Genomic DNA, 26,757 nt, shown 5'->3' on the forward strand with positions numbered 1-26,757 from the left:
CAACATGTGGATCGGAATATACTCAGAATAGAAAGGAGAGTATTGACTCAGCACACACCACATATGCATTAGAATATACTTGGAATAGAAAGGAATGTTTTGACCCAGAACAAGAAGGAAGTGTATTGGAATATACTTGGAATAGAAAGGAATGTTTTTACTCAGGGCACACACAATATTTGCATTAGAATATACTTGGAATACGATGGAATGTTTTGACTCAGGACACACAACATGTGCATCAGAAAATACTTGGAATAGAAAAAAATGTTTTGACTCAGCACATACAACATGTGCATTAGAATATTCTGGAAATAGAAAGGAATGTTTTGACACAGCACACACAACATGGGCATTAGATAGAATATACGTGGAATAGAAAGGTATGTTTTGACTCAGAACACACAACATGTGCATCAGAATATACTCAGAATAGAAAGGAAAGTATTGACTCAGCACACACCACATATGCATTAGAATATACTTGGAATAGAAAGGAATGTTTTGACGCAGAACAAGAAGGAAGTGTATTAGAATATACTTAAAATAGAAAGGAATGTTTTGACTCAGCACAAACAACATATGAATTAGAATATACAAGGAATATTAAGGAATATTTTGACTTAGCACCCACCACATGTGCTTTAGAATATACTTGGAATAGAAAGGAATGTTTTGTCTCAGCACACAAAACAAGGTTATACGAATCTACTTGGAATAGAAAGGAATGTGTTGACTCAGCACAGACAACATGTGCATTAGAATATACTTGGAATAGAAAGGAATGTTTTGACTCAGCACACACCACATGTGCTTTAGAATATTCTTGGAATATCAATAAATATTTTGACGCAGCACACACAAGATGTGCATTGGAAAATACTTGGAATAGAAAGGAATGTTTTGACTCAGCACACACCACATGTGCATTAGAATATTCTGGGAATAGAAACGTATGTTTTGACTCAGCACATACAACATGTGCATCGGAATATACTCAGAATAGAAAGGAGAGTATTGACTCAGCACACACCACATATGAAATAGAATATACTTGGAATAGAAAGGAATGTTTTGACCCAGAACAAGAAGCAAGAGTATTAGAATATACTTGGAATAGAAAGGAATGTTTTGACTCAGCACACACAACGTGCTTTAGAATTTACTTGGAATAGAAAAGAAAGTTTTGACTCAGCACACACAACATGTGCATAAGAAAATACTTGGAATAGAAAGGAATGTTTTGACTCAGCACAAACAACATGTGAATTAGAATATACAAGGAATATTAAGGAATATTTTGACTTAGCACACACCACCTGTGCATTACAATAATCTGGGAATATAACGGAATGTTTTGACTCAGCACACACAACTTGCATTAGAATTTACTTGGAATAGAAAAGCATGTTTTGACTCAGCACACACAAGATGTGCATAAGAAAATACTTATAATAGATAGTAATGTTTTGATACAGCACACACAACATGTGCATCAGAAAATACTTGGAATAGAAAGGAATGTTTTGACTCAGCCCACACAACATCTGCATTAGAATATACAAGGAATATTAAGGAATATTTTGATTCAGCACACACAACATGTGCATTAGAATATGCATGGAATAGAAAGGAAAGTTTTGACTCAGCACACACCACATATGCATTAGAATATACTTGGAATAGAAAGGAATGTTTTGACCCAGAACAAGAAGGAAGAGTATTAGAATATACTTGAAATAGAAAGGAATGTTTTGACTCAGCACCAACAACATATGAATTAGAATATACAAGGAATATTAAGGAATATTTTGACATAGCACACACCACATGTGCATTAGAATATACTTGGAATAGAAAGGAATGTTTTGACTCAGCACACACAACATGTGCATCAGAAAATACTTAGAATAGAAAGGTATGTTTTTACTCAGCGCACACACAATATGTGCTTTAGAATATACTTGGAATATGATGGAATGTTTTGACTCAGCACAAACAACATGTGAATTAGAATATACAAGGAATATTAAGGAATATTTTGACTTAGCACACACCACCTCTGCATTAGAATATTCTGGGAATAGAAAGGAATGTTTTTACTCAGCACACACAACATGTGGATCGTAATATACGCAGAATAGAAAGGAAAGTATTGACTCAGCACACACCACATATGCATTAGAATATACTTGGAATAGAAAGGAATATTTTGACCCAGAACAAGAAGGAAGTGTATTGGAATATACTTGGAATAGAAAGTAATGTTTTGACTCAGGACACACAAGATGTGTATTAGAATATACGTGGAATAGAAAGGAATGTTTTGACTCAGCACACACAACACGTGGATCGGAATATACTCAGAATAGAAAGGAAAGTATTGACTCAGCACACACCACATATGCATTTGAATATACTTGGAATAGAAAGGAATGTTTTTACTCAGGGCACACACAATATTTGCATTAGAATATACTTGGAATACGATGGAATGTTTTGACTCAGGACACACAACATGTGCATCAGAAAATACTTGGAATAGAAAGGAATGTTTTGTCTCAGCACACAAAACAAGGTTATTCGAATCCACTTGGAATAGAAAGGAATGTTTTGACTCAGCACACACCACATGTGCTTTATAATATTCTTGGTATATCAATAAATATTTTGACGCAGCACACACAAGATGTGCATTGGAAAATACTTGGAATAGAAAGGAATGTTTTGACTCAGCACACACCACATATGCATTAGAATATACTTGGAATAGAAAGGAATGTTTTGACCCAGAACAAGAAGGAAGTGTATTGGAAAATACTTGGAATAGAAAGGAATGTTTTGACTCAGCACACACAACATGTGCATCAGAAAATACTTGGATTAGGAAGGAATGTTTTGACTCAGCACACACAACATGTGCATTAGAATATACAAGTAATATTAAGGAATATTTTGACTCAGCACACACAACATGTGCATTAGAATATGCATGGAATAGAAAGGAATGTTTGACTCAGCACACACAACATGTGCATTAGATAGAATATACTTGGAATAGAAAGGAATGTTTTGACTCAGTAAATACAACATGTGCATCGGAATATACTCAGAATAGAAAGGAAAGTATTGACTCAACACACACCACATTTGCATTGGAATATACTTGGAATAGAAATGAATGTTTTGACCCAGAACAAGAAGGAAGTGTATTTGAATATACTTGGAATAGAAAGGAATGTTTTGACTCAACACAAACAACATGTGAATTAGAATATACAAGGAATATTAAGGAATATTTTGACATAGCACACACCACATGTGCATTAGAATATACTTGGAATAGAAAGGAATGTTTTGACCCAGAACAAGAAGGAAATGTATTGGAATATACTTGGAATAGAAAGGAATGTTTTGACTCAGCACACACAATATGTGCTTTAGAATATACTTGGAATACAATGGAATGTTTTGACTCAGGACACACAAGATGTGCATTAGAATATACGTGCAATAGAAAGGAATGTTTTGACTCAGCACACACAATATGTGCATCAGAAAATACTTAGAATAGAAAGGTATGTTTTTACTCAGCGCACACACAATATGTGTTTTAGAATATACTTGGAATATGATGGAATGTTTTGACTCAGCACAAACAACATGTGAATTAGAATATACAAGGAATATTAAGGAATATTTTGACTTAGCACACACCACCTGTGCATTAGAATATTCTGGGAATAGAAAGGAATGTTTTTATGCAGCACACACAATATATGCATTAGAATATACTTGGAATAGAAAGGAATATTTTGACCCAGAACAAGAAGGAAGTGTATTGGAATATACTTGGAATAGAAAGTAATGTTTTGACGCAGCACACACAAGATGTGCGTTAGAATATACGTGGAATAGAAAGGAATGTTTTGACTCAGCACACACAAGATGTGCATTAGAATATACGTGGAATAGAAAGGAAAGTATTGACTCAGCACACACCACATATGCATTAGAATATACTTGGAATAGAAAGTAATGTTTTGACCCAGAACAAGAAGGAAGTGTATTGGAAAATACTTGGAATAGAAAGGAATGTATTGACTCAGCACACACAACATATGTATCAGAAAATACTTGGATTTGAAAGGAATGTTTTGACTCAGCACACACAACATGTGCATCAGAAAATACTTCGATTAGGAAGGAATGTTTTGACTCAGCACACACAACATGTGCATTAGAATATACAAGTAATATTAAGGAATATTTTGACTCAGCACACACAACATGTGCATTAGAATATGCATGGAATAGAAAGGAATGTTTGACTCAGCACACACAACATGTGCATTAGATAGAATATACTTGGAATAGAAAGGAATGTTTTGACTCAGTAAATACAACATGTGCATCGGAATATACTCAGAATAGAAAGGAAAGTATTGACTCAACACACACCACATTTGCATTGGAATATACTTGGAATAGAAATGAATGTTTTGACCCAGAACAAGAAGGAAGTGTATTTGAATATACTTGGAATAGAAAGGAATGTTTTGACTCAACACAAACAACATGTGAATTAGAATATACAAGGAATATTAAGGAATATTTTGACATAGCACACACCACATGTGCATTAGAATATACTTGGAATAGAAAGGAATGTTTTGACCCAGAACAAGAAGGAAATGTATTGGAATATACTTGGAATAGAAAGGAATGTTTTGACTCAGCACACACAATATGTGCTTTAGAATATACTTGGAATACAATGGAATGTTTTGACTCAGGACACACAAGATGTGCATTAGAATATACGTGCAATAGAAAGGAATGTTTTGACTCAGCACACACAATATGTGCATCAGAAAATACTTAGAATAGAAAGGTATGTTTTTACTCAGCGCACACACATTATGTGCTTTAGAATATACTTGGAATATGATGGAATGTTTTGACTCAGCACAAACAACATGTGAATTAGAATATACAAGGAATATTAAGGAATATTTTGACTTAGCACACACCACCTGTGCATTAGAATATTCTGGGAATAGAAAGGAATGTTTTTATGCAGCACACACAATATATGCATTAGAATATACTTGGAATAGAAAGGAATATTTTGACCCAGAACAAGAAGGAAGTGTATTGGAATATACTTGGAATAGAAAGTAATGTTTTGACGCAGCACACACAAGATGTGCGTTAGAATATACGTGGAATAGAAAGGAATGTTTTGACTCAGCACACACAAGATGTGCATTAGAATATACGTGGAATAGAAAGGAAAGTATTGACTCAGCACACACCACATATGCATTAGAATATACTTGGAATAGAAAGTAATGTTTTGACCCAGAACAAGAAGGAAGTGTATTGGAATATACTTGGAATAGAAAGGAATGTTTTGACTCAGCACACACAACATGTGCATCAGAAAATACTTGGAATAGAAGGGAATGTTTTTACTCAGCGCACACACAATATGTACTTTAGAATATACTTGGAATACAATGGAATGTTTTGACTCAGGACACACAAGATGTGTATTAGAATATACGTGGAATAGAAAGGAATGTTTTGACTCAGCACACACAACATGTGCATCAGAAAATACTTGGAATATAAAGGAATATTTTGACTCAGCACTCACAACATGTGCATTAGAATTTTAAAGAAATATTAAGGAATATTTTGACTCAGCACACATAAAATGTGCATTCGAATATGCATGGAATAGAAAGGAATGTTTTGACTCAGCACACACCACATGTGCATTAGAATATACTTGGAATACAATGCAATGTTTTGACACAGCACACACAAGATGTGCATCAGAATATACTTGGAATAGAAAGGAATGTTTTGTCTCAGCACACAAAACAAGGTTATTCGAATCTACTTGGAATAGAAAGGAATGTTTTGACTCAGCACAGACAACATGTGCATTAGAATATACTTGGAATAGAAAGGAATGTTTTGACTCAGCACACACCACATGTGCTTTAGAATATTCTTGGTTTATCAATAAATATTTTGACGCAGCACACACAAGATGTGCATTGGAAAATACTTGGAATAGAAAGGAATGTTTTGACTCAGCACACACCACATATGCATTAGAATATACTTGGAATAGAAAGGAATGTTTTCACCCAGAACAAGAAGGAAGTGTATTGGAAAATACTTGGAATAGAAAGGAATGTATTGACTCAGCACACACAACATGTGTATCAGAAAATACTTGGATTTGAAAGGAATGTTTTGACTCAGCACACACAACATGTGCATTAGAATATACAAGGAATATTAAGGAATATTTTGACTCAGCACACACAAAATGTGGATTAGAATATGCATGGAAGAGAAAGGAATGTTTTGAGTCAGCACACACCACATGTGCATTAGAATATTCTGGGAATAGAAAGGTATGTTTTGACTCAGCACACACAACATGTGCATTAGATAGAATATACTTGGAATAGAAAGGAATGTTTTGACTCAGCAAACACAACATGTGCATCGGAATATACTCAGAATAGAAAGGAAAGTATTGACTCAACACACACCACATATGAATTAGAATATATTTGGAATAGAAATGAATGTTTTGACCCAGAACAAGAAGGAAGTGTATTTGAATATACTTGGAATAGAAAGGAATGATTTGACTCAACGCAAACAACATGTGAATTAGAATATACAAGGAATATTAAGGAATATTTCGACATTGCACACACCACATGTGCATTAGAATATACTTGGAATAGAAAGGAATGTTTTGACCCAGAACAAGAAGGAAATGTATTGGAATATACTTGGAATAGAAAGGAATGTTGTGACTCTGCATACACAATATGTGCTTTAGAATATACTTGGAATACAATGGAATGTTTTGACTCAGGACACACAAGATGTGCATTAGAATATACGTGCAATAGAAAGGAATGTTTTGACTCAGCACACACAACATGTGGATCGGAATATACTCAGAATAGAAAGGAAAGTATTGACTCAGCACACACCACATATGCATTAGAATATACTTGGAATAGAAAGGAATGTTTTGACTCAGCACATACAACATGTGGATCGGAATATACTCAGAATAGAAAGGAAAGTATTGACTCAGAACACACCACATATGCATTTGAATATACTTGGAATAGAAAGGAATGTTTTGACTCAGCACACACAACATGTGCATTAGAAAATACTTGGAATTGAAAGGAATGTTTTGACTCAGCACACACAACATGCGCATTAGAATATACAAGGAATATTAAGGAATATTTTGACTCAGCACACACAACATGTGGATTAGAATATGCATGGAATAGAAAGGAATGTTTTGACTCAGCACACACCACATGTGCATTAGAATATCCATGGAATAGAAAGAAATGTTTTGACTCAGAACACACAACATGTGCATTAGATAGAATATACTTGGAATAGAAAGGAATGTTTTGACTCAGCAAACACAACATGTGCATCGGAATATACTCTGAATAGAAAGGAAAGTATTGACTTTAGCACACACCACATATGCATTAGAATATATTTGGAATAGAAAGGAATGTTTTGACCCAGAACAAGAAGGAAGTGCATTAGAATATACTTGAAATAGTAAGGAATGTTTTGACTCAGCACAAACAACATATGAATTAGAATATACAAGGAATATTAAGGAATATTTTGACTTAGCACACACCACATGTGCATTAGAATATACTTGGAATAGAAAGGAATGTTTTGACCCAGAACAAGAAGGAAGTGCATTAGAATATACTTGAAATAGTAAGGAATGCTTTGACTCAGCACAAACAACATATGAATTAGAATATACAAGGAATATTAAGGAATATTTTGACTTAGCACACACCACATGTGCATTAGAATATACTTGGAATAGAAAGGAATGTTTTAACCTAGAACAAGAAGGAAATGTATTGGAATATACATGGAATAGAAAGGAATGTTTTGACTCAGCACACACAACATGTGCTTTAGAATATACTAGGAATACAATGGAATGTTTTGACTCAGGACACACAAGATGTGCATTAGAATATACGTGGAATAGAAAGGAATATTTTGACTCAGCACACACAACATGTGGATCGGAATATACTCAGAATAGAAAGGAGAGTATTGACTCAGCACACACCACATATGCATTAGAATATACTTGGAATAGAAAGGAATGTTTTGACCCAGAACAAGAAGGAAGTGTATTGGAATATACTTGGAATAGAAAGGAATGTTTTGACTCAGCACACACAACACGTGCATCAGAAAATACTTGGAATAGAAAGGAATATTTTGACTCAGCACTCACAACATGTGCATTAGAATTTTAATGAAATATTAAGGAATATTTTGACTCAGCACACACAACATTTGCATTAGAATATACTTGGAATACAATGGAATGTTTTGACACAGCACACACAAGATGTGCATCAGAATATACTTGGAATAGTAAGGAATGTTTTGTCTCAGCACACAAAACAAGGTTATACGAATCTACTTGGAATAGAAAGGAATGTGTTGACTCAGCACAGACAACATGTGCATTAGAATATACTTGGAATAGAAAGGAATGTTTTGACTCAGCACACACCACATGTGCTTTAGAATATTCTTGGAATATCAATAAATATTTTGACGCAGCACACACAAGATGTGCATTGGAAAATACTTGGAATAGAAAGGAATGTTTTGACTCAGCACACACCACATGTGCATTAGAATATTCTGGGAATAGAAACGTATGTTTTGACTCAGCACATACAACATGTGCATCGGAATATACTCAGAATAGAAAGGAGAGTATTGACTCAGCACACACCACATATGCAATAGAATATACTTGGAATAGAAAGGAATGTTTTGACCCAGAACAAGAAGCAAGAGTATTAGAATATACTTGGAATAGAAAGGAATGTTTTGACTCAGCACACACAACGTGCTTTAGAATTTACTTGGAATAGAAAAGAAAGTTTTGACTCAGCACACACAACATGTGCATAAGAAAATACTTGGAATAGAAAGGAATGTTTTGACTCAGCACAAACAACATGTGAATTAGAATATACAAGGAATATTAAGGAATATTTTGACTTAGCACACACCACCTGTGCATTACAATAATCTGGGAATATATCGGAATGTTTTGACTCAGCACACACAACTTGCATTAGAATTTACTTGGAATAGAAAAGCATGTTTTGACTCAGCACACACAAGATGTGCATAAGAAAATACTTATAATAGATAGTAATGTTTTGATACAGCACACACAACATGTGCATCAGAAAATACTTGGAATAGAAAGGAATGTTTTGACTCAGCCACACAACATCTGCATTAGAATATACAAGGAATATTAAGGAATATTTTGATTCAGCACACACAACATGTGCATTAGAATATGCATGGAATAGAAAGGAAAGTTTTGACTCAGCACACACCACATATGCATTAGAATATACTTGGAATAGAAAGGAATGTTTTGACCCAGAACAAGAAGGAAGAGTATTAGAATATACTTGAAATAGAAAGGAATGTTTTGACTCAGCACCAACAACATATGAATTAGAATATACAAGGAATATTAAGGAATATTTTGACATAGCACACACCACATGTGCATTAGAATATACTTGGAATAGAAAGGAATGTTTTGACTCAGCACACACAACATGTGCATCAGAAAATACTTAGAATAGAAAGGTATGTTTTTACTCAGCGCACACACAATATGTGCTTTAGAATATACTTGGAATATGATGGAATGTTTTGACTCAGCACAAACAACATGTGAATTAGAATATACAAGGAATATTAAGGAATATTTTGACTTAGCACACACCACCTCTGCATTAGAATATTCTGGGAATAGAAAGGAATGTTTTTACTCAGCACACACAACATGTGGATCGTAATATACGCAGAATAGAAAGGAAAGTATTGACTCAGCACACACCACATATGCATTAGAATATACTTGGAATAGAAAGGAATATTTTGACCCAGAACAAGAAGGAAGTGTATTGGAATATACTTGGAATAGAAAGTAATGTTTTGACTCAGGACACACAAGATGTGTATTAGAATATACGTGGAATAGAAAGGAATGTTTTGACTCAGCACACACAACACGTGGATCGGAATATACTCAGAATAGAAAGGAAAGTATTGACTCAGCACACACCACATATGCATTTGAATATACTTGGAATAGAAAGGAATGTTTTTACTCAGGGCACACACAATATTTGCATTAGAATATACTTGGAATACGATGGAATGTTTTGACTCAGGACACACAACATGTGCATCAGAAAATACTTGGAATAGAAAAAAATGTTTTGACTCAGCACATACAACATGTGCATTAGAATATTCTGGAAATAGAAAGGAATGTTTTGACACAGCACACACAACATGGGCATTAGATAGAATATACGTGGAATAGAAAGGTATGTTTTGACTCAGAACACACAACATGTGCATCAGAATATACTCAGAATAGAAAGGAAAGTATTGACTCAGCACACACCACATATGCATTAGAATATACTTGGAATAGAAAGGAATGTTTTGACGCAGAACAAGAAGGAAGTGTATTAGAATATACTTAAAATAGAAAGGAATGTTTTGACTCAGCACAAACAACATATGAATTAGAATATACAAGGAATATTAAGGAATATTTTGACTTAGCACACACCACATGTGCATTAGAATATACTTGGAATAGAAAGGAATGTTTTGACCCAGTACAAGAAGGAATTGTATTGGAATTTACTTGGAATAGAAAGGAATGTTTTGTCTCAGCACACACAATATGTGCTTTAGAATATACTAGGAATACAATGGAATGTTTTGACTCAGGACACACAAGATGTGCATTAGAATATACGTGGAATAGAAAGGAATTTTTTGACTCAGCACACACAACATGTGGATCGGAATATACTCAGAATAGAAAGGAAAGTATTGATTCAGCACACACCACACATGCATTAGAATATACTTGGAATAGAAAGGAATGTTTTGACTCAGCACACACAACATGTGCATCAGAAAATACTTGGAATAGAAAGGAATATTTTGACTCAGCACTCACAACATGTGCATTAGAATATACAAGGAATATTAAGGAATTTTTTGACTCAGCACACACAAAATGTGGATTATAATATGCATGGAATAGAAAGGAATGTTTTGACTCAGCACACACCACATGTGCATTAGAATATTCTGGGAATAGAAAGGTATGTTCTGACTCAGCACACACAACATGTGCATTAGATAGAATATACTTGGAATAGAAAGGAATGTTTTGACTCAGCAAACACAACATGTGCATCGGAATATACTCAGAATAGAAAGGAAAGTATTGACTCAACACACACCACATATGCATTAGAATATATTTGAAATAGAAATGAATGTTTTGACCCAGAACAAGAAGGAAGTGTATTTGAATATACTTGGAATAGAAAGGAATGTTTTGACACAACACAAACAACATGTGAATTAGAATATACAAGGAATATTAAGGAATATTTTGACTTAGCACACACCACATGTGCATTAGAATATACTTGGAATAGAAAGGAATGTTTTGACCCAGAACAAGAAGGAAGTGTATTGGAATATACTTGGAATAGAAAGGAATGTTTTGACTCAGCACACACAATATGTGCTTTAGAATATACTAGGAATACAATGGAATGTTTTGACTCAGGACACACAAGATGTGCATTAGAATATACGTGGAATAGAAAGGAATTTTTTGACTTAGCACACACCACATATGCATTAAAATATACTTGGAATAGATAGGAATGTTTGACCCAGAACAAGAAGGAAGTGTATTGGAATATACTTGGAATAGAAAGGAATGTTTTGACTCAGCACACACAACATGTGCATCAGAAAATACTTGGAATATAAAGGAATATTTTGACTCAGCACTCACAACATGTGCATTAGAATTTTAAAGAAATATTAAGGAATATTTTGACTAAGCACACACAACATGTGCATTCGAATATGCATGGAATAGAAAGGAATGTTTTGACTCAGCACACACCACATGTGCATTAGAATATACTTGGAATACAATGCAATGTTTTGACACAGCACACACAAGATGTGCATCAGAATATACTTGGAATAGAAAGGAATGTTTTGTCTCAGCACACAAAACAAGGTTATTCGAATCTACTTGGAATAGAAAGGAATGTTTTGACTCAGCACACACCACATGTGCTTTATAATATTCTTGGTATATCAATAAATATTTTGACGCAGCACACACAAGATGTGCATTGGAAAATACTTGGAATAGAAAGGAATGTTTTGACTCAGCACACACCACATATGCATTAGAATATACTTGGAATAGAAAGGAATGTTTTGACCCAGAACAAGAAGGAAGTGTATTGGAAAATACTTGGAATAGAAAGGAATGTTTTGACTCAGCACACACAACATGTGCATCAGAAAATACTTGGATTAGGAAGGAATGTTTTGACTCAGCACACACAACATGTGCATTAGAATATACAAGTAATATTAAGGAATATTTTGACTCAGCACACACAACATGTGCATTAGAATATGCATGGAATAGAAAGGAATGTTTGACTCAGCACACACAACATGTGCATTAGATAGAATATACTTGGAATAGAAAGGAATGTTTTGACTCAGTAAATACAACATGTGCATCGGAATATACTCAGAATAGAAAGGAAAGTATTGACTCAACACACACCACATTTGCATTGGAATATACTTGGAATAGAAATGAATGTTTTGACCCAGAACAAGAAGGAAGTGTATTTGAATATACTTGGAATAGAATGGAATGTTTTGACTCAACACAAACAACATGTGAATTAGAATATACAAGGAATATTAAGGAATATTTTGACATAGCACACACCACATGTGCATTAGAATATACTTGGAATAGAAAGGAATGTTTTGACCCAGAACAAGAAGGAAATGTATTGGAATATACTTGGAATAGAAAGGAATGTTTTGACTCAGCACACACAATATGTGCTTTAGAATATACTTGGAATACAATGGAATGTTTTGACTCAGGACACACAAGATGTGCATTAGAATATACGTGCAATAGAAAGGAATGTTTTGACTCAGCACACACAATATGTGCATCAGAAAATACTTAGAATAGAAAGGTATGTTTTTACTCAGCGCACACACAATATGTGCTTTAGAATATACTTGGAATATGATGGAATGTTTTGACTCAGCACAAACAACATGTGAATTAGAATATACAAGGAATATTAAGGAATATTTTGACTTAGCACACACCACCTGTGCATTAGAATATTCTGGGAATAGAAAGGAATGTTTTTATGCAGCACACACAATATATGCATTAGAATATACTTGGATTAGAAAGGAATATTTTGACCCAGAACAAGAAGGAAGTGTATTGGAATATACTTGGAATAGAAAGTAATGTTTTGACGCAGCACACACAAGATGTGCGTTAGAATATACGTGGAATAGAAAGGAATGTTTTGACTCAGCACACACAAGATGTGCATTAGAATATACGTGGAATAGAAAGGAAAGTATTGACTCAGCACACACCACATATGCATTAGAATATACTTGGAATAGAAAGTAATGTTTTGACCCAGAACAAGAAGGAAGTGTATTGGAATATACTTGGAATAGAAAGGAATGTTTTGACTCAGCACACACAACATGTGCATCAGAAAATACTTGGAATAGAAGGGAATGTTTTTACTCAGCGCACACACAATATGTACTTTAGAATATACTTGGAATACAATGGAATGTTTTGACTCAGGACACACAAGATGTGTATTAGAATATACGTGGAATAGAAAGGAATGTTTTGACTCAGCACACACAACATGTGGATCGGAATATACTCAGAATAGAAAGGAAAGTATTGACCCAGCACACACCACATATGCATTAGAATATACTTGGAATAGAAAGGAATGTTTTGACCCAGAACAAGAAGGAAGTGTATTGGAATATACTTGGAATAGAAAGGTATGTTTTGACTCAGCCCACACAACATCTGCATTAGAATATACAAGGAATATTAAGGAATATTTTGATTCAGCACACACAACATGTGCATTAGAATATGCATGGAATAGAAAGGAAAGTTTTGACTCAGCACACACCACATATGCATTAGAATATACTTGGAATAGAAAGGAATGTTTTGACCCAGAACAAGAAGGAAGAGTATTAGAATATACTTGAAATAGAAAGGAATGTTTTGACTCAGCACCAACAACATATGAATTAGAATATACAAGGAATATTAAGGAATATTTTGACATAGCACACACCACATGTGCATTAGAATATACTTGGAATAGAAAGGAATGTTTTGACTCAGCACACACAACATGTGCATCAGAAAATACTTAGAATAGAAAGGTATGTTTTTACTCAGCGCACACACAATATGTGCTTTAGAATATACTTGGAATATGATGGAATGTTTTGACTCAGCACAAACAACATGTGAATTAGAATATACAAGGAATATTAAGGAATATTTTGACTTAGCACACACCACCTCTGCATTAGAATATTCTGGGAATAGAAAGGAATGTTTTTACTCAGCACACACAATATGTGGATCGTAATATACTCAGAATAGAAAGGAAAGTATTGACTCAGCACACACCACATATGCATTAGAATATACTTGGAATAGAAAGGAATATTTTGACCCAGAACAAGAAGGAAGTGTATTGGAATATACTTGGAATAGAAAGTAATGTTTTGACTCAGGACACACAAGATGTGTATTAGAATATACGTGGAATAGAAAGGAATGTTTTGACTCAGCACACACAACACGTGGATCGGAATATACTCAGAATAGAAAGGAAAGTATTGACTCAGCACACACCACATATGCATTTGAATATACTTGGAATAGAAAGGAATGTTTTTACTCAGGGCACACACAATATTTGCATTAGAATATACTTGGAATACGATGGAATGTTTTGACTCAGGACACACAACATGTGCATCAGAAAATACTTGGAATAGAAAAAAATGTTTTGACTCAGCACATACAACATGTGCATTAGAATATTCTGGAAATAGAAAGGAATGTTTTGACACAGCACACACAACATGGGCATTAGATAGAATATACGTGGAATAGAAAGGTATGTTTTGACTCAGAACACACAACATGTGCATCAGAATATACTCAGAATAGAAAGGAAAGTATTGACTCAGCACACACCACATATGCATTAGAATATACTTGGAATAGAAAGGAATGTTTTGACGCAGAACAAGAAGGAAGTGTATTAGAATATACTTAAAATAGAAAGGAATGTTTTGACTCAGCACAAACAACATATGAATTAGAATATACAAGGAATATTAAGGAATATTTTGACTTAGCACACACCACATGTGCATTAGAATATACTTGGCATAGAAAGGAATGTTTTGACCCAGTACAAGAAGGAATTGTATTGGAATTTACTTGGAATAGAAAGGAATGTTTTGTCTCAGCACACACAATATGCGCTTTAGAATATACTAGGAATACAATGGAATGTTTTGACTCAGGACACACAAGATGTGCATTAGAATATACGTGGAATAGAAAGGAACTTTTTGACTCAGCACACACAACATGTGGATCGGAATATACTCAGAATAGAAAGGAAAGTATTGATTCAGCACACACCACACATGCATTAGAATATACTTGGAATAGAAAGGAATGTTTTGACTCAGCCCACACAACATGTGCATCAGAAAATACTTGGAATAGAAAGGAATATTTTGACTCAGCACTCACAACATGTGCATTAGAATATACAAGGAATATTAAGGAATTTTTTGACTCAGCACACACAAAATGTGGATTAGAATATGCATGGAATAGAAAGGAATGTTTTGACTCAGCACACACCACATGTGCATTAGAATATTCTGGGAATAGAAAGGTATGTTCTGACTCAGCACACACAACATGTGCATTAGATAGAATATACTTGGAATAGAAAGGAATGTTTTGACTCAGCAAACACAACATGTGCATCGGAATATACTCAGAATAGAAAGGAAAGTATTGACTCAACACACACCACATATGCATTAGAATATATTTGAAATAGAAATGAATGTTTTGACCCAGAACAAGAAGGAAGTGTATTTGAATATACTTGGAATAGAAAGGAATGTTTTGACACAACACAAACAACATGTGAATTAGAATATACAAGGAATATTAAGGAATATTTTGACTTAGCACACACCACATGTGCATTAGAATATACTTGGAATAGAAAGGAATGTTTTGACCCAGAACAAGAAGGAAGTGTATTGGAATATACTTGGAATAGAAAGGAATGTTTTGACTCAGCACACACAATATGTGCTTTAGAATATACTAGGAATACAATGGAATGTTTTGACTCAGGACACACAAGATGTGCATTAGAATATACGTGGAATAGAAAGGAATTTTTTGACTTAGCACACACCACATATGCATTAAAATATACTTGGAATAGATAGGAATGTTTGACCCAGAACAAGAAGGAAGTGTATTGGAATATACTTGGAATAGAAAGGAATGTTTTGACTCAGCACACACAACATGTGCATCAGAAAATACTTGGAATATAAAGGAATATTTTGACTCAGCACTCACAACATGTGCATTAGAATTTTAAAGAAATATTAAGGAATATTTTGACTAAGCACACACAACATGTGCATTCGAATATGCATGGAATAGAAAGGAATGTTTTGACTCAGCACACACCACATGTGCATTAGAATATACTTGGAATACAATGCAATGTTTTGACACAGCACACACAAGATGTGCATCAGAATATACTTGGAATAGAAAGGAATGTTTTGTCTCAGCACACAAAACAAGGTTATTCGAATCTACTTGGAATAGAAAGGAATGTTTTGACTCAGCACACACCACATGTGCTTTATAATATTCTTGGTATATCAATAAATATTTTGACGCAGCACACACAAGATGTGCATTGGAAAATACTTGGAATAGAAAGGAATGTTTTGACTCAGCACACACCACATATGCATTAGAATATACTTGGAATAGAAAGGAATGTTTTGACCCAGAACAAGAAGGAAGTGTATTGGAAAATACTTGGAATAGAAAGGAATGTTTTGACTCAGCACACACAACATGTGCATCAGAAAATACTTGGATTAGGAAGGAATGTTTTGACTCAGCACACACAACATGTGCATTAGAATATACAAGTAATATTAAGGAATATTTTGACTCAGCACACACAACATGTGCATTAGAATATGCATGGAATAGAAAGGAATGTTTGACTCAGCACACACAACATGTGCATTAGATAGAATATACTTGGAATAGAAAGGAATGTTTTGACTCAGTAAATACAACATGTGCATCGGAATATACTCAGAATAGAAAGGAAAGTATTGACTCAACACACACCACATTTGCATTGGAATATACTTGGAATAGAAATGAATGTTTTGACCCAGAACAAGAAGGAAGTGTATTTGAATATACTTGGAATAGAAAGGAATGTTTTGACTCAACACAAACAACATGTGAATTAGAATATACAAGGAATATTAAGGAATATTTTGACATAGCACACACCACATGTGCATTAGAATATACTTGGAATAGAAAGGAATGTTTTGACCCAGAACAAGAAGGAAATGTATTGGAATATACTTGGAATAGAAAGGAATGTTTTGACTCAGCACACACAATATGTGCTTTAGAATATACTTGGAATACAATGGAATGTTTTGACTCAGGACACACAAGATGTGCATTAGAATATACGTGCAATAGAAAGGAATGTTTTGACTCAGCACACACAATATGTGCATCAGAAAATACTTAGAATAGAAAGGTATGTTTTTACTCAGCGCACACACAATATGTGCTTTAGAATATACTTGGAATATGATGGAATGTTTTGACTCAGCACAAACAACATGTGAATTAGAATATACAAGGAATATTAAGGAATATTTTGACTTAGCACACACCACCTGTGCATTAGAATATTCTGGGAATAGAAAGGAATGTTTTTATGCAGCACACACAATATATGCATTAGAATATACTTGGAATAGAAAGGAATATTTTGACCCAGAACAAGAAGGAAGTGTATTGGAATATACTTGGAATAGAAAGTAATGTTTTGACGCAGCACACACAAGATGTGCGTTAGAATATACGTGGAATAGAAAGGAATGTTTTGACTCAGCACACACAAGATGTGCTTTAGAATATACGTGGAATAGAAAGGAAAGTATTGACTCAGCACACACCACATATGCATTAGAATATACTTGGAATAGAAAGTAATGTTTTGACCCAGAACAAGAAGGAAGTGTATTGGAAAATACTTGGAATAGAAAGGAATGTATTGACTCAGCACACACAACATATGTATCAGAAAATACTTGGATTTGAAAGGAATGTTTTGACTCAGCACACACAACATGTGCATTAGAATATACTTGGAATCTTTGGCTTGGCTTCGCGGACGAAGATTTATGGAGGGGGTAAAAAAGTCCACGTCAGCTGCAGGCTCGTTTGTGGTTGACCAGTCCGATGCGGGACAGGCAGACACGATTGCAGCGGTTGCAAGGGAAAATTGGTTGGTTGGGGTTGGGTGTTGGGTTTTTCCTCCTTTGCCTTTTTTCAGTGAGGTGGGCTCTGCGGTCTTCTTCAAAGGAGGCTGCTGCCCGCCAAACTGTGAGGCGCCAAGATGCACGGTTTGAGGCGTTATCAGCCCACTGGCGGTGGTCAATGTGGCAGGCACCAAGAGATTTCTTTAGGCAGTCCTTGTACCTTTTCTTTGGTGCACCTCTGTCACGGTGGCCAGTGGAGAGCTCGCCATATAATACGATCTTGGGAAGGCGATGGTCCTCCATTCTGGAGACGTGACCCATCCAGCGCAGCTGGATCTTCAGCAGCGTGGACTCGATGCTGTCGACCTCTGCCATCTCGAGTACCTCGACGTTAGGGGTGTGAGCGCTCCAATGGATGTTGAGGATGGAGCGGAGACAACGCTGGTGGAAGCGTTCTAGGAGCCGTAGGTGGTGCCGGTAGAGGACCCATGATTCGGAGCCGAACAGGAGTGTGGGTATGACAACGGCTCTGTATACGCTTATCTTTGTGAGGTTTTTCAGTTGGTTGTTTTTCCAGACTCTTTTGTGTAGTCTTCCAAAGGCGCTATTTGCCTTGGCGAGTCTGTTGTCTATCTCATTGTCGATCCTTGCATCTGATGAAATGGTGCAGCCGAGATAGGTAAACTGGTTGACCGTTTTGAGTTTTGTGTGCCCGATGGAGATGTGGGGGGGCTGGTAGTCATGGTGGGGAGCTGGCTGATGGAGGACCTCAGTTTTCTTCAGGCTGACTTCCAGGCCAAACATTTTGGCAGTTTCCGCAAAGCAGGACGTCAAGCGCTGAAGAGCTGGCTCTGAATGGGCAACTAAAGCGGCATCATCTGCAAAGAGTAGTTCACGGACAAGTTTCTCTTGTGTCTTGGTGTGAGCTTGCAGGCGCCTCAGATTGAAGAGACTGCCATCCGTGCGGTACCGGATGTAAGCAACGTCTTCATTGTTGGGGTCTTTCATGGCTTGGTTCAGCATCATGCTGAAGAAGATTGAAAAGAGGGTTGGTGCGAGAATACAGCCTTGCTTCACGCCATTGTTAATGGAGAAGGGTTCAGAGAGCTCATTGCTGTATCTGACCCGACCTTGTTGGACCCGTCCCCTGAAACCCTCTGGGATCAGTTGAAGGCTACCATACTGCAATCCACTGAAGAGGTACTGGGCTTCTCCTCCAGGAAAAACAAGGACTGGTTTGACGAAAACAGCCAGGAAATCCAGGAGCTGCTGGCAAAGAAGCGAGCTGCCCACCAGGCTCACCTTACAAAGCCGTCCTGTCCAGAGAAGAAACAAGCCTTCCGTCGCGCATGCAGCCATCTTCAGCGCAAACTCCGGGAGATCCAAAATGAGTGGTGGACTAGCCTCGCCAAACGAACACAGCTCAGCGCGGACATTGGCGACTTCAGGGGTTTCTACGAGGCTCTAAAGGCTGTGTACGGCCCCTCACCCCAAGTCCAAAGCCCGCTGCGCAGCTCAGACGGCAAAGTCCTCCTCAGCGACAAGATCTCCATCCTCAACCGATGGTCAGAACACTTCCAATCTCTTTTCAGTACCAACCGCTCAGTCCAAGATTCCGCCCTGCTCCAGCTCCCTCAACAGCCCCTAAGGCTAGAGCTGGATGAGGTTCCCACCCTGGATGAGACATATAAGGCAATCGAACAACTGAAAAGTGGCAAAGCAGCAGGTATGGATGGAATCCCCCCAGAAGTCTGGAAGGCTGGCGGCAAAACTCTGCATGCCAAACTGCATGAGTTTTTCAAGCTTTGTTGGGACCAAGGTAAACTGCCTCAGGATCTTCGTGATGCCACCATCATCACCCTGTACAAAAACAAAGGCGAGAAATCAGACTGCTCAAACTACAGGGGAATCACGTTGCTCTCCATTGCAGGCAAAATCTTCGCTAGGATTCTACTAAATAGAATAATACCTAGTGTCGCTGAGAATATTCTCCCAGAATCACAGTGCGGCTTTCGCGCAAACAGAGGAACCACTGACATGGTCTTTGCCCTCAGACAGCTCCAAGAAAAGTGCAGAGAACAAAACAAAGGACTCTACATCACCTTTGTTGACCTCACCAAAGCCTTCGACACCGTGAGCAGGAAAGGGCTTTGGCAAATACTAGAGCGCATCGGATGTCCCCCAAAGTTCCTCAACATGATTATCCAATACTTGGAATACAATGCAATGTTTTGACACAGCACACACAAGATGTGCATCAGAATATACTTGGAATAGAAAGGAATGTTTTGTCTCAGCACACAAAACAAGGTTATTCGAATCTACTTGGAATAGAAAGGAATGTTTTGACTCAGCACACACCACATGTGCTTTATAATATTCTTGGTATATCAATAAATATTTTGACGCAGCACACACAAGATGTGCATTGGAAAATACTTGGAATAGAAAGGAATGTTTTGACTCAGCACACACCACATATGCATTAGAATATACTTGGAATAGAAAGGAATGTTTTGACCCAGAACAAGAAGGAAGTGTATTGGAAAATACTTGGAATAGAAAGGAATGTTTTGACTCAGCACACACAACATGTGCATCAGAAAATACTTGGATTAGGAAGGAATGTTTTGACTCAGCACACACAACATGTGCATTAGAATATACAAGTAATATTAAGGAATATTTTGACTCAGCACACACAACATGTGCATTAGAATATGCATGGAATAGAAAGGAATGTTTGACTCAGCACACACAACATGTGCATTAGATAGAATATACTTGGAATAGAAAGGAATGTTTTGACTCAGTAAATAAAACATGTGCATCAGAATATACTCAGAATAGAAAGGAAAGTATTGACTCAACACACACCACATTTGCATTGGAATATACTTGGAAGAGAAATGAATGTTTTGACCCAGAACAAGAAGGAAGTGTATTTGAATATACTTGGAATAGAAAGGAATGTTTTGACTCAGGACACACAAGATGTGCATTAGAATATACGTGGAATAGAAAGGAATTTTTTGACTCAGCACACACAACATGTGGATCGGAATATACTCAGAATAGAAAGGAAAGTATTGATTCAGCACACACCACACATGCATTAGAATATACTTGGAATAGAAAGGAATGTTTTGACTCAGCACACACAACATGTGCATCAGAAAATACTTGGAATAGAAAGGAATATTTTGACTCAGCACTCACAACATGTGCATTAGAATATACAAGGAATATTAAGGAATTTTTTGACTCAGCACACACAAAATGTGGATTAGAATATGCATGGAATAGAAAGGAATGTTTTGACTCAGCACACACCACATGTGCATTAGAATATTCTGGGAATAGAAAGGTATGTTCTGACTCAGCACACACATGTGCATTAGATAGAATATACTTGGAATAGAAAGGAATGTTTTGACTCAGCAAACACAACATGTGCATCGGAATATACTCAGAATAGAAAGGAAAGTATTGACTCAACACACACCACATATGCATTAGAATATATTTGAAATAGAAATGAATGTTTTGACCCAGAACAAGAAGGAAGTGTATTTGAATATACTTGAAATAGAAAGGAATGTTTTGACTCAGCACAAACAACATATGAATTAGAATATACAAGGAATATTAAGGAATATTTTGACTTAGCACAAACCACATGTGCATTAGAATACACTTGAAATAGAAAGGAATGTTTTGACCCAGTACAAGAAAGAAGTGTATTGGAATTTACTTGGAATAGAAAGGAATGTTTTGTCTCAGCACACACAATATGTGCTTTAGAATATACTAGGAATACAATGGAATGTTTTGACTCAGGACACACAAGATGTGCATTAGAATATACGTGGAATAGAAAGGAATTTTTTGACTCAGCACACAAAACATGTGGATCGGAATATACTCAGAATAGAAAGGAAAGTATTGATTCAGCACACACCACATATGCATTAGAATATACTTGGAATAGAAAGGAATGTTTTGACCCAGAACAAGAAGGAAGTGTATTGGAAAATACTTGGAATAGAAAGGAATGTTTTGACTCAGCACACACAACATGTGCATCAGAAAATACTTGGATTAGAAAGGAATGTTTTGACTCAGCACACACAACATGTGCATTAGAATATACAAGGAATATTAAGGATAATTTTGACTCAGCACACACAAAACGTGGATTAGATTATGCATGGAATAGAAAGGAATGTTTTGACTCAGCACACACCACATGTGCATTAGAATATTCTGGGAATAGAAAGGTATGTTTTGACTCAGCACACACAACATGTGCATCGGAATATACTCAGAATAGAAAGGAAAGTATTGTCTCAACACACACCACATATGCATTAGAATATATTTGGAATAGAAATGAATGTTTTGACCAAGAACAAGAAGGAAGTGTATTTGAATATACTTGGAATAGAAAGGAATGTTTTGACTCAACACAAACAACATGTGAATTAGAATATACAAGGAATATTAAGGAATATTTTGACTTAGCACACACCACATGTGCATTAGAATATACTTGGAATAGAAAGGAATGTTTTGACCCAGAACAAGAAGGAAGTGTATTGGAATATACTTGGAATAGAAAGGAATGTTTTGACTCAGCACACACAATATGTGCTTTAGAATATACTAGGAATACAATGGAATGTTTTGACTCAGGACACACAAGATGTGCATTAGAATATACGTGGAATAGAAAGGAATTTTTTGACTCAGCACACACAACATGTGGATCGGAATATACTCAGAATAGAAAGGAAAGTATTGACTCAGCACACACCACATATGCATTACAATATACTTGGAATAGATAGGAATGTTTGACCCAGAACAAGAAGGAAGTGTATTGGAATATACTTGGAATAGAAAGGAATGTTTTGACTCAACACACACAACATGTGCATCAGAAAATACTTGGAATAGAAAGGAATATTTTGACTCAGCACTCACAACATGTGCATTAGAATTTTAAAGAAATATTAAGGAATATTTTGACTCAGCACACACAACATGTGCATTAGAATATGCATGGAATAGAAAGGAATGATTTGACTCAGCACACACCACATGTGCATTAGAATATACTTGGAATAGAAAGGAATGTTTTGTCTCAGCACACAAAACAAGGTTATTCGAATCTACTTGGAATAGAAAGGAATGTTTTGACGCAGCACACACAAGATGTGCGTTAGAATATAAGTGGAATAGAAAGGAATGTTTTGACTCAGCACACACAAGATGTGCATTAGAATATACGTGGAATAGAAAGGAAAGTATTGACTCAGCACACACCACATATACATTAGAATATACTTGGAATAGAAAGAAATGTTTTGACCCAGAACAAGAAGGAAGTGTATTGGAATATACTTGGAATAGCAAGGAATGTTTTGACTCAGCACACACAACATGTGCATCAGAAAATACTTGGAATAGAAGGGAAAGTTTTTACTCAGCGCACACACAATATGTACTTTAGAATATACTTGGAATACAATGGAATGTTTTGACTCAGGACACACAAGATGTGTATTAGAATATACGTGGAATAGAAAGGAATGTTTTGACTCAGCACACACAACATGTGGATCGGAATATACTCAGAATAGAAAGGAAAGTATTGACTCAGCACACACCACATATGCATTAGAATATACTTGGAATAGAAAGGAATGTTTTGACCCAGAACAAGAAGGAAGTGTATTGGAATATACTTGGAATAGAAAGGAATGTTTTGACTCAGCAAACACAACATGTGAATCAGAAAATACTTGGAATAGAAAGGAATGTTTTGACTCAGCACACACAACATGTGCATTAGAATATACAAGGAATATTAAGGAATATTTTGACTCAGCACACACAACATGTGCATTAGAATATTCTGGAAATAGAAAGGAATGTTTTGACACAGCACACACAACATGTGCATTAGATAGAATATACGTGTAATAGAAAGGAATGTTTTGACTCAGCACACACAACATGTGCATTAGAATATACAAGGAATATTAAGAAATATTTTGACTCAGCACACACAACATGTGCATTAGAATATTCTGGAAATAGAAAGGAATGTTTTGACTCAGCACTCACAACATGTGCATTAGAATTTTAATGAAATATTAAGGAATATTTTGACTCAGCACACACAACATGTGCATTAGAATATGCATGGAATAGAAAGGAATGTTTTGACTCAGCACACACCACATGTGCATTAGAATATACTTGGAATACAATGGAATGTTTTGACACAGCACACACAAGATGTGCATCAGAATATACTTGGAATAGAAAGGAATGTTTTGTCTCAGCACACAAAACAAGGTTATTCGAATCTACTTGGAATAGAAAGGAATGTTTTGACTCAGCACAGACAACATGTGCATTAGAATATACTTGGAATAGAAAGGAATGTTTTGACTCAGCACACACCACATGTGCTTTAGAATATTCTTGGTTTATCAATAAATATTTTGACGCAGCACTCACAAGATGTGCATTGGAAAATACTTGGAATAGAAAGGAATGTTTTGACTCAGCACACACCACATATGCATTAGAATATACTTGGAATAGAAAGGAATGTTTTCACCCAGAACAAGAAGGAAGTGTATTGGAAAATACTTGGAATAGAAAGGAATGTATTGACTCAGCACACACAACATATGTATCAGAAAATACTTGGATTTGAAAGGAATGTTTTGACTCAGCACACACAACATGTGCATTAGAATATACAAGGAATATTAAGGAATATTTTGACTCAGCACACACAAAATGTGGATTAGAATATGCATGGAAGAGAAAGGAATGTTTTGAGTCAGCACACACCACATGTGCATTAGAATATTCTGGGAATAGAAAGGTATGTTTTGACACAGCACACACAACATGTGCATTAGATAGAATATACTTGGAATAGAAAGGAATGTTTTGACTCAGCAAACACAACATGTGCATCGGAATATACTCAGAATAGAAAATAAAGTATTGACTCAACACACACCACATATGCATTAGAATATATTTGGAATAGAAATGAATGTTTTGACCCAGAACAAGAAGGAAGTGTATTTGAATATACTTGGAATAGAAAGGAATTATTTGACTCAACGAAAACAACATGTGAATTAGAATATACAAGGAATATTAAGGAATATTTCGACATAGCACACACCACATGTGCATTAGAATATACTTGGAATAGAAAGGAATGTTTTGACCCAGAACAAGAAGGAAATGTATTGGAATATACTTGGAATAGAAAGGAATGTTTTGACCCAGTACAAGAAGGAAGTGTATTGGAATTTACTTGGAATAGAAAGGAATGTTTTGTCTCAGCACACACAAAATGTGCTTTAGAATATACTAGGAATACAATGGAATGTTTTGACTCAGGACACACAAGATGTGCATTAGAATATACGTGGAATAGAAAGGAATTTTTTGACTCAGCACACACAACATGTGGATCGGAATATACTCAGAATAGAAAGGAAAGTATTGTCTCAACACACACCACATATGCATTAGAATATATTTGGAATAGAAATGAATGTTTTGACCAAGAACAAGAAGGAAGTGTATTTGAATATACTTGGAATAGAAAGGAATGTTTTGACTCAACACAAACAACATGTGAATTAGAATATACAAGGAATATTAAGGAATATTTTGACTTAGCACACACCACATGTGCATTAGAATATACTTGGAATAGAAAGGAATGTTTTGACCCAGAACAAGAAGGAAGTGTATTGGAATATACTTGGAATAGAAAGGAATGTTTTGACTCAGCACACACAATATGTGCTTTAGAATATACTCGGAATACAATGGAATGTTTTGACTCAGGACACACAAGATGTGCATTAGAATATACGTGGAATAGAAAGGAATTTTTTGACTCAGCACACACAACATGTGGATCGGAATATACTCAGAATAGAAAGGAAAGTATTGACTCAGCACACACCACATATGCATTACAATATACTT

The sequence above is a fragment of the Narcine bancroftii genome, chromosome 2, assembly GCF_036971445.1.
Source record: "Narcine bancroftii isolate sNarBan1 chromosome 2, sNarBan1.hap1, whole genome shotgun sequence".
Taxonomy (NCBI): Eukaryota; Metazoa; Chordata; class Chondrichthyes; order Torpediniformes; family Narcinidae; genus Narcine; species Narcine bancroftii.